The 11,213-nt window shown below is 49.8% G+C and overlaps 1 long non-coding RNA gene across 2 annotated transcripts; it reads left to right on the top strand.

Annotated features, from left to right (window-relative positions):
• Positions 1 to 15: 15 nt before the first annotated feature.
• Positions 16 to 9,791, top strand: LOC142871840 (uncharacterized). Of its 2 annotated transcripts, XR_012920001.1 has the most exons (5): positions 16 to 369; positions 499 to 615; positions 4,737 to 4,815; positions 5,232 to 5,378; positions 9,609 to 9,791. It is a non-coding gene; the product is annotated as an uncharacterized LOC142871840 (long non-coding RNA). The 2 variants fall into 2 exon arrangements; XR_012920002.1 differs by lacking the exon at positions 5,232 to 5,378.
• The last annotated feature ends 1,422 nt before the right edge of the window (positions 9,792 to 11,213 follow it).

Below are 11,213 nucleotides of genomic sequence, written 5' to 3'. Positions count from 1 at the left end.
CCGGAGCCCGCGCTCCAGAGGGCGCCGCGCCGCGGGAGGAGGCGAGGCCGGGCGCGCCGCGGCGGGGGCGTCAGGGGGGCCGCGTGCGACACTAGCCCTCTCCGGGGCGGCGCGTTGGATCGCTTGTTTTAACAGAGACAGGGGGCCAGCCATGGTGCCCAGGCTGGTCTCGAACTCCCGGCCTCAGGCGATCCTCCCGCCTCGGCCTCCCAGTAGCTGGGACTACAGGCGCGCACACGGCGCGGGAGGATGCTCCCTTTCAGCCAGCGTGTGGGGCGCTGACACTGTAGCTCGAACCCAAACGCAAGTCTGAGCAAACCTTCCACCCTTCGCGCCTTCCGGCCCGAGCCCCCAGGTGCATCGACCCAGGTGGGTTCTGCACTCTTGGACTAAGACCACGGGCAGCCACGGGCAGCTACTCAAGTGCACCCTCAGATCCACCTGGTGTGTAGACTGACCCGAGTTGAGAGTTGAAATCCCTCTTTCGCTTCTCACTAGGTCAAGCTGCTAGTCGGCGAAGGCCCGTGGCATGGCCGGAGTCGGCTTTCTCCTGTGCCGAGTGGGAACCACAGCGATGACAGGGCTCGAGACGAGGCCGAAGTTACGTACGTGAAGGTTGGGGGCACGCCCTGGGCTCAGCAGTCACGACCCAGGACCCACGTGTGTCACATTCCAGCTGGGTGGCACGGAGGGGCAAAGGGAAAACTCCATCGCCCTCCCCGGGTTCGCTGACATTACTGACAAAAGGCAGATTAATGGGAGAAAAATCGTACAAATGTGTTTGAGCATAGTTTTAGGTGACATGGGAGCCTTCAGAATGAAGACCCAAAAACATGGGAAACTGCCCATTTTTATGCGTAGGTTTAACAAAGTAGGGACAGCTTTGTAGAAGTATGATTGGGCTAAAAGGGTATGGTCTAATAATTTTAAATTTTTTTTTTAATTTAAAACCTTCCTTTTTAATGGGGTGGGAGGCTGTGAGGAGGGGTGTTCAGCCGCCCTGTTTGTTTTCGTTGAGACAGAGTCTCACTCTGTCACCCTGGGTAGAGTGCAGTGGCCTCGTTGTAGCTCACTGCAGCCTCCCTGGTAGCTGGGACTACAGGCGCGTGCCGCCACACCTGGCTGGCTTCTTTCTTTCTTTCTTTCTTTTTGGTAGAGACAGGGTCTCACTCCTGCTCAGGCTGGTCTCCAACTCCTGAGCTCAAGTGATCCTCCCGCCTCAGCCTCCCAGAGTGCTAGGATTGTGCAGGTGTGAGCCACCGCGCCCGGCCAGATCTAGTGCTAACAGACTGGGGAAACCCGGCATGGCCTATGTGTCTAGATTCTTCTTGGTGTCTCTGTGCAGTGTTCCTTCCTCCTGCGTATGAGGGAGGACTCTCTCTGGAATGGGGTCTTAGGACCTGCAGACAAGGTAGGTCAGATAATTTCTTTACATTTACACAGAGAGGCAGGGTAAAAGTTAGCATAATATTTTTAGGCCGGTCTCGGTGGCTCACGCCTGTAACTCTAGCACTCTGGGAGGCCGAGGTGGGAGAATCGCTTAAGGTCAGGAGTTCGAGACCAGCCTGAGCAAAAGCAAGACCCTGTCACTACTAAAAATACAAAGAAATTGATTGGTCAACTCATATATATAGAAAAAATTAGCCGGGCATGGTGGCGCATGCCTGTAGTCCCAGCTACTCGGGAGGCTGAGGCAGAAGGATCGCTTGAGCCCAGGAGTTTGAGGTTGCTGTGAGCTAGGCTGACGCCACGGCACTCACTCTAGCCTGGGCAACAGAGCGAGACTCTGTCTCAAAAAATAAAAATAAAAAAATATTTTTAGGCACTATGGCTGGCTTTGGGGAGGAGGGATTCTAGCTTCTGCGGCTGGCCTGGGGGAGAATGAGGGGCCAGAGACACAGGGCAGGTCAGGCTGCTTCTGAGGCCTTCATTTTGGGGTACTGTTTTTCTGAGCCCCCACAGTACTCACGCAGCCGAAGCAGACACACTTGCATTCTGTCTGTCTGCATACGAAACACCATCCTGACGGCTCTGCCACAAACACCCTAAGTCTCTCTCTTCACCTGTTTTCCAGAAGGGAGATGCCAGTGCTGGCTGGGTTTTATTTCTAAAAATCCGTCCTCCTCCCCTTCCCTACTTTCCCAGCCCCACAGACTCACTCCACGTAGCAGCGACCTTCCTGCCCCATGTTCCTCGCTCTCCCTCCAGGGCCCACAGCACTGCCAGGTGGAGCTGGGCCAGGAGGGCGACCTTGAATTATCAACTTCAAAGAGCTTCCGCCACCCGGTCCCAGCCTGGCAGAGCCCCTGCGTAGGCCCTGGGAGCCTGTGGCCTGGGCCCAAGGGGAAGCTGCTTTTGTGCCCCCAAAGTCCGAGGCCTCCATCAAAGGCCTGGTCTCGGGCCAGCGTGTTCCAGAGTGACCCCATAGCCCTTTCACTCTGTTCCCAGCTCTCTTGCTCAAAACACAAACAGAGACCGTAGAAATGAGACTTTCATGCCGACCTCCACTGCCAGGCACCTGGGCCTCAGTGTCCACACCTGAAAATTGGGAGACTGGGGCGTGCAAGTCCTCGTGGTCCAAACAGTCAGACTCAGTTACATATTTCAATTACCCACGCTGCTACTTCTGAAATGGGGGTAACAAAATTGCTGCCCACCTCCAGGGGCTGCCCTGTTCCTCCGAGTAGCGGGTGGGGGTCCCGAAGGCCCAGCAGGAGGCAGCTCTGTGGCCTCCGTGTGTTCCAGAGTCTGTCCTTTGCCTGCTGAGGGGTCCCGGGGGAGCACTTGTGTCCTTTGCCAGCACAGCAGCGCCCGGGGCAGTTGAGGCAAACAAAGTCTTTCCAAACTGCCCCTCACTGCCTGCCTCCCAGGCCTCCAGCTCCATGCCAGCCTTCCCCATACAGTGCCTGTGTGGTGAGGCAGCTGGTCTTGGCTCCACTGGCTCAGAGAGGTTAGGACACTTGTTCAAAGTCACACAGCTGGGAAGTAGCAGAACTCCAGTTCAAATCCACGTACCTGGCTCAAAGGCCATTACTCTTTCAAGGAGAAAGAAGAAGAAACAAGAGCCCCTCTTTAATAATATTTTGCTGGTTTGGAATTCCTGGTGGTAGTAACTATTGGCCCTGAAAGCTGCTGCAGAGAAAGGCTGTTTAAAGGAAAGAGGTTTAGATCCTCCAATTTTCGGTCAACATAATTGCAAACTCCCATGTTATAAATCAAACCCCAATCCATCATTGAGTCTAGGTCACATGCAAGTTCCCTGTGGAGACACAAAAATTGTCCCTACCCCCCAGGAGTCAGTGACATGTATATGCAATCAACACAAACCCTAGCACAAGAGGAAAGTGTCCCAAAAGGAATTTATTTATTTAGAGCCAAAGTCTCACTCTGTTGCCCAGGCTAAAGTGCCATGGTGTCAGCCTAGCTCACAGCAACCTCAAACTCCTGGGGTCAAGCGATCCTCCTGCCTCAGCCTCCCGAGTAACTGGGACTACAGGCATGCGCCACCATGCCCGGCTAATTATTTCTATATATATTAGTTGGCCAATTAATTTCTTTCTATTTATAGTAGAGACGGGGTCTTGCTCTTGCTCAGGCTGGTTTCGAACTCCTGACCTTGATCGATCCTCCCACCTCGGCCTCCCAGAGTGCTAGGATTACAGGTGCGAGCCACCACCCCGGCCCCAAAAGGAATTTAGGTGACACCCAAGGCATCTGGCAAAGAGAAAATCACCCTGGTGCGGGAGACCCTGCAGAACTTGGGGGCAGCATCCATCAAGCTGATCTTGAAGGAGATCTGAGATCTGGGAGGCCAGCCCGGGAGGCTGGGAGAGGGGAGGGACTGGCCCTCCACCCAGCCAGCCCTGCAGGGCATTAGTTTTGCGGTGTGCCTAGCCCAGAGTAGCATCTGGTAACAGTGGTGAGGGAACGTTGCAAGGTGGGGGATTGGGCCTGGGGAAGGGAGACCGTAGTCTCTGAGCCAGGGCCAGGTCCGACATGGGGTCCTGGCAGGACCCTGGATGACGCGGAGGAGCTGGAATCGGCAGGAGTTGCAGCTGGCTGGACACCGGACGGCAAGGGGAGGAGTCGGAGTGACTCAGGCTTCCATCCCTGGGGCTGGGAGAACTGCAATGCCATTATTAGAAATCGAAAAAGAGGAGGAGGAGGAGGGTGTGGGGGAGGTGTTGACAGCAGAACTATTTCTGGCCGTCCAGGACTGATTTCCCTGCCAGCCGTCTGCGCCCCTCCCCCGCCCAATCTGCCCTACCTGCGGCTTCCAGCGCTGGCCTCCCCTCCTGGGCCAGCCCTGAGCAGCTAGCTGCTCCTGCTCCCGTACCTGCCCTCGCTTCCCACTGCCCCGTTCAGCTCTGAATCGCTTATCACGATCCATGGCCCTCAGCTCCCTCACCACCCTTGTCTTCTACTATCTACCGGAACCCCAAACCCGGCCACTCCCTGAACGGTCCCTGTGTCTGTGCCTGTGCATTGCCCCGGTGCCCCCAGATCGGCTCCCACTCCCCACAGCCACTCCCCACTCACGCTTGCTGGCTGCCGTGCACTGAATGTGTCCCCCCAAAATTCCTCTGTTGAAGCCCCGGTTCACAGTGTGATGGTGTTTGGAGGTGGGGGCTTGGGGAGGTAATTAGGTCATGAGGTAGAGCCCTCATGAAAGGGATTAGTGCCCTTGTAAGAAGAGATGAGCAAGAAACTCTCTCTCTCTCTCTCTGCCATGTGAGGTCATTGCCGGGAAGAGGGCCTTCACCAGGAACTGAGCCGACCAGCACCTTGATCCTGGACTTCCCATACTCCAGAACAGTAAGAAACAGACTTCTGTTATCTAAAGCATGCGGTCTATGGTGTGTCTGTGATAGCATCCCGAGGTAAGACAGCGGCCAAGTCCGGGCCTACCTTCGCAAGCCCGCACTGGGGCGGGGGGTGGGCGGAACGTGGCATCCATTCGCCTGAGTCAGCATGAAGCTGTCCAACCCCCGGACCCCCCCCATAAAGGAGCACAAAATACTACTCTGCTTGCAACTTTGTAAAATGGGCAATAACGGGAATCAGAAGCAAATTTGGACGATTTCGAAATACTACTTAATTTCATGAAATTTTGTCTCGTGTCGCTTAAGTTAATCCTAAAAATTTCTGGTAAAGCTGGAGAGCCGGCGTGGGGGCGGGGCGTTGCTGCAAGCCATTAACGAGCGCCTGGCGTGGTGCCGTTATGTTGGCAGCAGGTGCCCAGAGCATGAAGCTTTCTCCGAATCTGCAGAAGTCATTCGTGTGGTTAAGGGTCTCATTTTCTCGGCAAGTCACTTAACCTCTATGAGCTTCAGTTTCCTCGTCTGCAAAATGTGGCCAGCAACAGCGCCTACTCCAAGGTAGTTCTGGGGTTAAATACACTCATGCTGGCAAAATGCCTAGAATGGTGCCTGGCACACACGGAGGAGACCTGCTACTGGTGGTGGGGTTTTTTTGTTTGTGTTTTGGTTTTTTTTGAGACAGAGTCTCGCTCTGTTGCCTGGGCTAGAGTGAGTGCCGTGGCGTCAGCCTAGCTCACAGCAACCTCACACTCCTGGGCTCAAGCAATCCTCCTGCCTCAGCCTCCCGAGAAGCTGGGACTACAGGCATGCGCCACCATGACCAGCTAATTTTATATATATATATTTTTTTTTTCAGTTGTTGAGCTAATTTTTTTTTTTTTTTTTTTTAGTAGAGATGGGGTCTCGCTCTAGCTCAGGCTGGTTTCCAGCTCCTGACCTTGAACGATCCTCCTGCCTCGGCCTCCCAGAGTGCTAGGATTACAGGCGTGAGCCACCGCGCCCGGCCTGCTGGTGGTGTTAACATCACCAGATCTTTCACATCTGCTCCACATCAGTTTCCTGAGCCCCTATGACATGCAAGACCTGGCCCCAGCGGGGACAGCAGGGAACATTCCCTTCCTGAGGGGACCTCAATCCACTGGGGATGTGGGGGAGATGGATATGCAAACAGATCATTTCAAACTAAAGCAGATGTGGGTAGACAGAGTGCTGGTTAGTACACTCTCCTTAGAGGGCAATTCTGTCGCCTCGTCCTGTTACGAAATGCAGATACCCTTGGATCCAGCAATTTCACTTTGAGCGTCTGACACCATAGAAATACTTACCAAATTGTGCAGAGACATACTTACAAGGATGTTCGCTTGTAACATGTGTTTGCAACAGGGAAAAATTGGGAATGACCTAAATGTCCATTGTCAGTTATATTAAGAATTAGGTGAGTGTGGTGGCTTGCACCTATAACCCCAGGATTTTGTGAGGCCGAAGCAGGAGGATTGGTTGAGCCCAGGAGTTCGAGGCCAGCCTGGACAACATAGCAAGACCCTGTTGAATGGGGCGGCCTTTCGAAAATAACAGGAAAATATCTAATCCCACAATTTCCCCGATAATAGCTAAAGCTCAATCCTATGAGCTCTCTCTGTTCTTTCTCTCCCTAGCTGACAGGCACCCTTTGGGACTCTGTTTTCATATCATCTAAAAAGAGCCCAGACCGGGCACAGTGGCTCAGGCCTGTAATCCTAGCACTCTGGGAGGCTGAGGCGGGCGGATTGCTCGAGGTCAGGAGTTAGAAACCAGCCTGACCAAGAGCGAGACCCTGTCTCTACTATAAATAGAAAGAAATTAATTGGCCAACTAATATATATGGAAAAAATTAGCCGGGCATGGTGGCGAATGCCTGTAGTCCCAGCTACTCGGGAGGCTGAGGCAGGAGGATTGCTTGAGCCCAAGAGTTTGAGGTTGCTGTGAGCTAGGCTGACGCCACAGCACTCACTCTAGCCTGAGCAACAAAGCCCAGAAGCAACGCCATCCCTCTTTCTCTGTCTCTTTCCCCTTTTTTTCTCTCCATCTCTCTCCTAAGAAGATAAAATACATTTTATACTTTTATATCCTAATCCCTTTGCAAGAAGTTTTTCTCCACCCGTGCCGTGAGCAGCTACTAAATTTTCCACCCTTATACCTGTCTCTTAAAAAATTGTGCTTTTTTTTTTTTTTTTTTTTTTTGAGACAGAGTCTCACTCTGTTGCCCTGGCTAGAGTGCCGTGGCGTCAGCCTAGCTCACAGCAACCTCCAACTCCTGGGCTCAAGTGATCCTCCTGCCTTAGCCTCTTGAGTAGCTGGGACTACAGGCATGCGCCACCACGCCCAGCTAATTTTTTCTATATATTTTGAGTTGGCCAATTAATTTCTTTGTATTTTTAGTAGGGACAGGGTGTCGCTCTTGCTCAGGCTGGTTTTGAACTCCTGACCTTGAGCGATCCTCCCACCTCAGCCTCCCAGAGTGCTAGTATTACAGGCGTGAGCCACCGCGCCCGACCTAAAGAAATGTTTTTAATGCACATAGTTACTTAAGTGCTGGGCAGACTTCCCCAGCACAATTTGCTCTGGTGGCTTCCTTTAAATTCAGACGTTTCCTCTCGCATTGTTTCCATCCTTGGGGGAGGGGAAGAGGAAGTGAGGTAAGCCAAAGAAGCGCGGGTGCCCTGCCACCTGGTAATCACCTCTGAGTAACATAAAGCCTGGACAGGAAGCGGGCAGAGAGCAGGTGGAAGGGCGATGGCACGTCCTGGAAAAGCACTTAGGCTGGTCTTAGGCAGCTTTCTATACAGAACAGATACCGTTTTAACTTGAAAAACAACTAACAGAGAAGCCATACTTACTCAGACTTGATATTTGGGCTATATTGTCTCAAAAATGTATAAAATGAGCCAGTCACTTCCAAGAAATAATTGACATGGCCGGGCGCGGTGGCTCACGCCTGTAATCCTAGCACTCTGGGAGGCCGAGGCGGGCGGATTGCTCAAGGTCAGGAGTTCAAAACCAACCTGAGCGAGACCCCGTCTCTACCATAAAAATAGAAAGAAATTAATTGGCCAACTAATATATATATATATATAAATCAGCCGGGCATGGTGGCTTGTGCCTGTAGTTCCAGCTACTCGGGAGGCTGAGGCAGGAGGATCACTTGAGCCCAGGAGTTTGAGGTTGCTGTGAGCTAGGCTGACGCCACGGCACTCACTCTAGCCTAGGCAAGAAAGCGAGACTCTGTCTCAAAAAAAAAAAAAAAAAAAGAAATAATTGACAGTATTTGTTGCTTATCATAAAATTTGAATTTTCAAGGGAAAACTAGAACTTTGGAAAACTTACTACCATGCTCAATTTGAGAGTGTTTCAATTCTTTTTTTTTTTGAGACAGAGTCTCACTCTGTTGCCCGGGCTAGAATGCCATGGTATCAGCCTAGCTCACAGCAACCTCAAACTCTTGGGCTCAAGCAATCCTTCTGCCTCAGCTTCCCGAGTAGCTGGGACTACAGGCATGTGCCACCATGCCCGTCTAATTTTTTATATATATTTTTAGCTGTCCAATTAATTTCTTCTATTTTTAGTAGAGACGGAGTCTCACTCTTGCTCAGGCTGGTCTCGAATTCCTGAGCTCAAACGATCCACCGGCATTGGCTTCCAGAGTGCTAGGATTACAGGCGTGAGCAACCGCACCCGGCCTCAATTCTTAAAAATGCTTCTAATGAGATTAGTGGCAATATTACCAAATGTGATTTTTTTGTGCATTGTATAATGAAGATCTGCAACTTTTGGGAGATCTGTACAACTCAGTGATCCAGTATTTTCCAAATGACCAATGCAGGATGTTAAAAAGTTAGGCGTGATTAAAAGGATCCATTCAAGAATGGATTTGATTGTAACAGAGAACAAAATACTTAGTGATACTTTTTCAGATTCCACATTGCAATTAACTTATAAGAAACTATCACTTGTGCATTTTGTTACAGAAAAAAAACTACAGTCAGCCATCTGAGGGTTATAAATCCATGGATTCAACCAACCGTGAATCTATTATAACAAATCCCTTAGAAAAAAAAAAACCACCAATCAAAAATATTCAGGAAAAAAATTGCAACTGTAGTGAACATATACAGACTTTTTTCACTTGTCATTATTCCCTAAATAATAGAATATAGGCTGGGCACAGTGGCTCATGCCTATAACCATAGCACTCTGGGAGGCCAAGGAAGGAGGATTGCTTTAGCTCAGGAGTTCAAGATCAGCCTGAACAAGAGTGCAACCCCTTCTCTACTAAAAATAGAAAAAAAATTATCTGGGCAACTAAAAATATATAGAAAAAATTAGCCAGGCATGGTGGCACATGCCTGTAGTCCCAGCTACTCGGGAGGCTGAGGCAGGAGGATTGCTTGAGCCCAGGAGTTGGAGGTTGCTGTGAGCTAGGCTGACGCCATGGCAATCTAGCCCAGGCAACAGAGTGAGACTCTGTCTCAAAAACAAAACAAAAAATATAATATAACAACTATTTATATAACATGTACATTGTATTAAGTATTATAATTAATCTAGAGATGATTTAAAATATATTGAGGATGTGTGTAGGCTATATGTAAATACTATGTCATTTTATATCAGAAACTTGAACATCTGTGGGTTTTAGTATCTGCGGGAGGTTGTGGAACCAATACTCCATGGATGCCAAGGGATGGCTGTATCCTTCATATCTGAAAAGACTATTAAAATACTCCCCTTTCTTTTCCAACCGTGTGTAAGGCTGGATATTCTTCATGTACTTCAACCAAAACAACATACAGCAGAAGCAGATGTGAGAATCCAGCTACTTCCATTGCAGATATGAACAGAATTGCAAAAATGTAAACAAGGCAACTCTTCTCATGAAATTCTTATTTTGGAAAATGTAGTTATTTTAAAATAAATAAATACCTTTAAAATGTTTTCAGTTTTAACTCAGTCTCGAACTCCTGACATCAAGTAATCCTCCCGCCTCAGCCTCCCAGAGTGCTAGGATTGCAGGTGTGAGCCACCGCGCCCGGCCATAACTCAGTAAATACAGTTATGTATATATAACCCATAAATGCAAAAGCTCTTTGGAGTCTTTTTTTTTTTTTTATTTCGGCATATTATGTGGGTACAGATTTTAAGGTTTCAATAAATGCCTATTTCCCCCCTCCCCCCACAAGTCTGAGTCTCCAGCATGACCATCCCCTGGAGTCTTGAATAACTTCTAAGAATGTATGTAAAAGGGCCCCAAGATCAAAAAGTTCGAGAATCATTGTGCTGGGAGAGAGCACTTGCATCTCAGCAAAACTGGGGCCAGAGAGATAAGCTGCCCTGGCGGTGAGATACCAAGGGTGGGGAGTTGTTAAACTGTCGTAGCAGGGTGCTTGCTCAAACTGGAGACTGTGAGGACAGAGAAGGAAGCCAAAGGTCAGGCCTCACCAAGCAGAGGGCTCAGGGGAGTCTGACTAAGGCTTTAGTCAAAGGAGAGTCATTGTTAGTCTATGCGATATGTTGTCTTTGGCACTGTTGACTCCTTTTGTGATCCAATGTGAGGTTAAATTTGTAATTTGCAGGTGTATTTTTCTGCTTTTTTGAGACCGAGTCTTGCTCTGTTGCCCTGGCTAGAATGCAGTGGCATCATCATCGCTCACTTCAACCTCCAACTCCTGAGTTCAAGCGATCCTCCTGCTTCAGCCTCCCATGTAGCTGGGACTACAGTCTAGTGCCACCATGCCCTGCTAAGTTTGCTATTTTTTGTAGAAATGGGGTCTCGCTCTTGCTCAGGCTGGTCCTGAACTCCTAAGCCCGAGCAATCCTCCTGCCTCAGAATGCTGAGATTATAGGTGTGAGCCACTGCACCCAGCTGGCAGGTGGGTTTTTTGGTTTTGGTTTTGTTTTTTAAGAGATGGAGTCGGGCTATGTCACTCAGGCTGGAACTGGAAGTCCTAGGGTCAAGCCATCCTCCTGCCTCAGCCTCCCGAGTAGCTGGAACTACAGGCACACACCACTGTCCCCGGCCTCCCAGGTGTTCTTGAAAACAAGTGTAGCTCCCTCATTGTGAGGTGCAGACTTCTGCATCTGCCCTTTGGATCAGGCTTGTCAATTGTGTCCTTCAAACGTGTGTTCTTCAGACCTATGGTCTTACAGATTTTGCACTTGTCTTCCGCTGCACGTATGCACAAATTCTATTGGACAATACTTAGGAATGAATCACTGGGTCACAAGGCACATATATACAGCTTTAATAGGCACTGCCAAACAGTTTTGCAAAGTGAGTGTCTATATTTTGTATTCTATAGTTTACATTCTACCGGCAACATATGAGAGTTTCTATTTCTATACAGCTTCTATAACAGT

The sequence above is a fragment of the Microcebus murinus genome, chromosome 7 (assembly GCF_040939455.1).
Source record: "Microcebus murinus isolate Inina chromosome 7, M.murinus_Inina_mat1.0, whole genome shotgun sequence".
Lineage (NCBI taxonomy): Eukaryota > Metazoa > Chordata > Mammalia > Primates > Cheirogaleidae > Microcebus > Microcebus murinus.
This window is presented reverse-complemented; position numbering and strand designations above follow the sequence as displayed.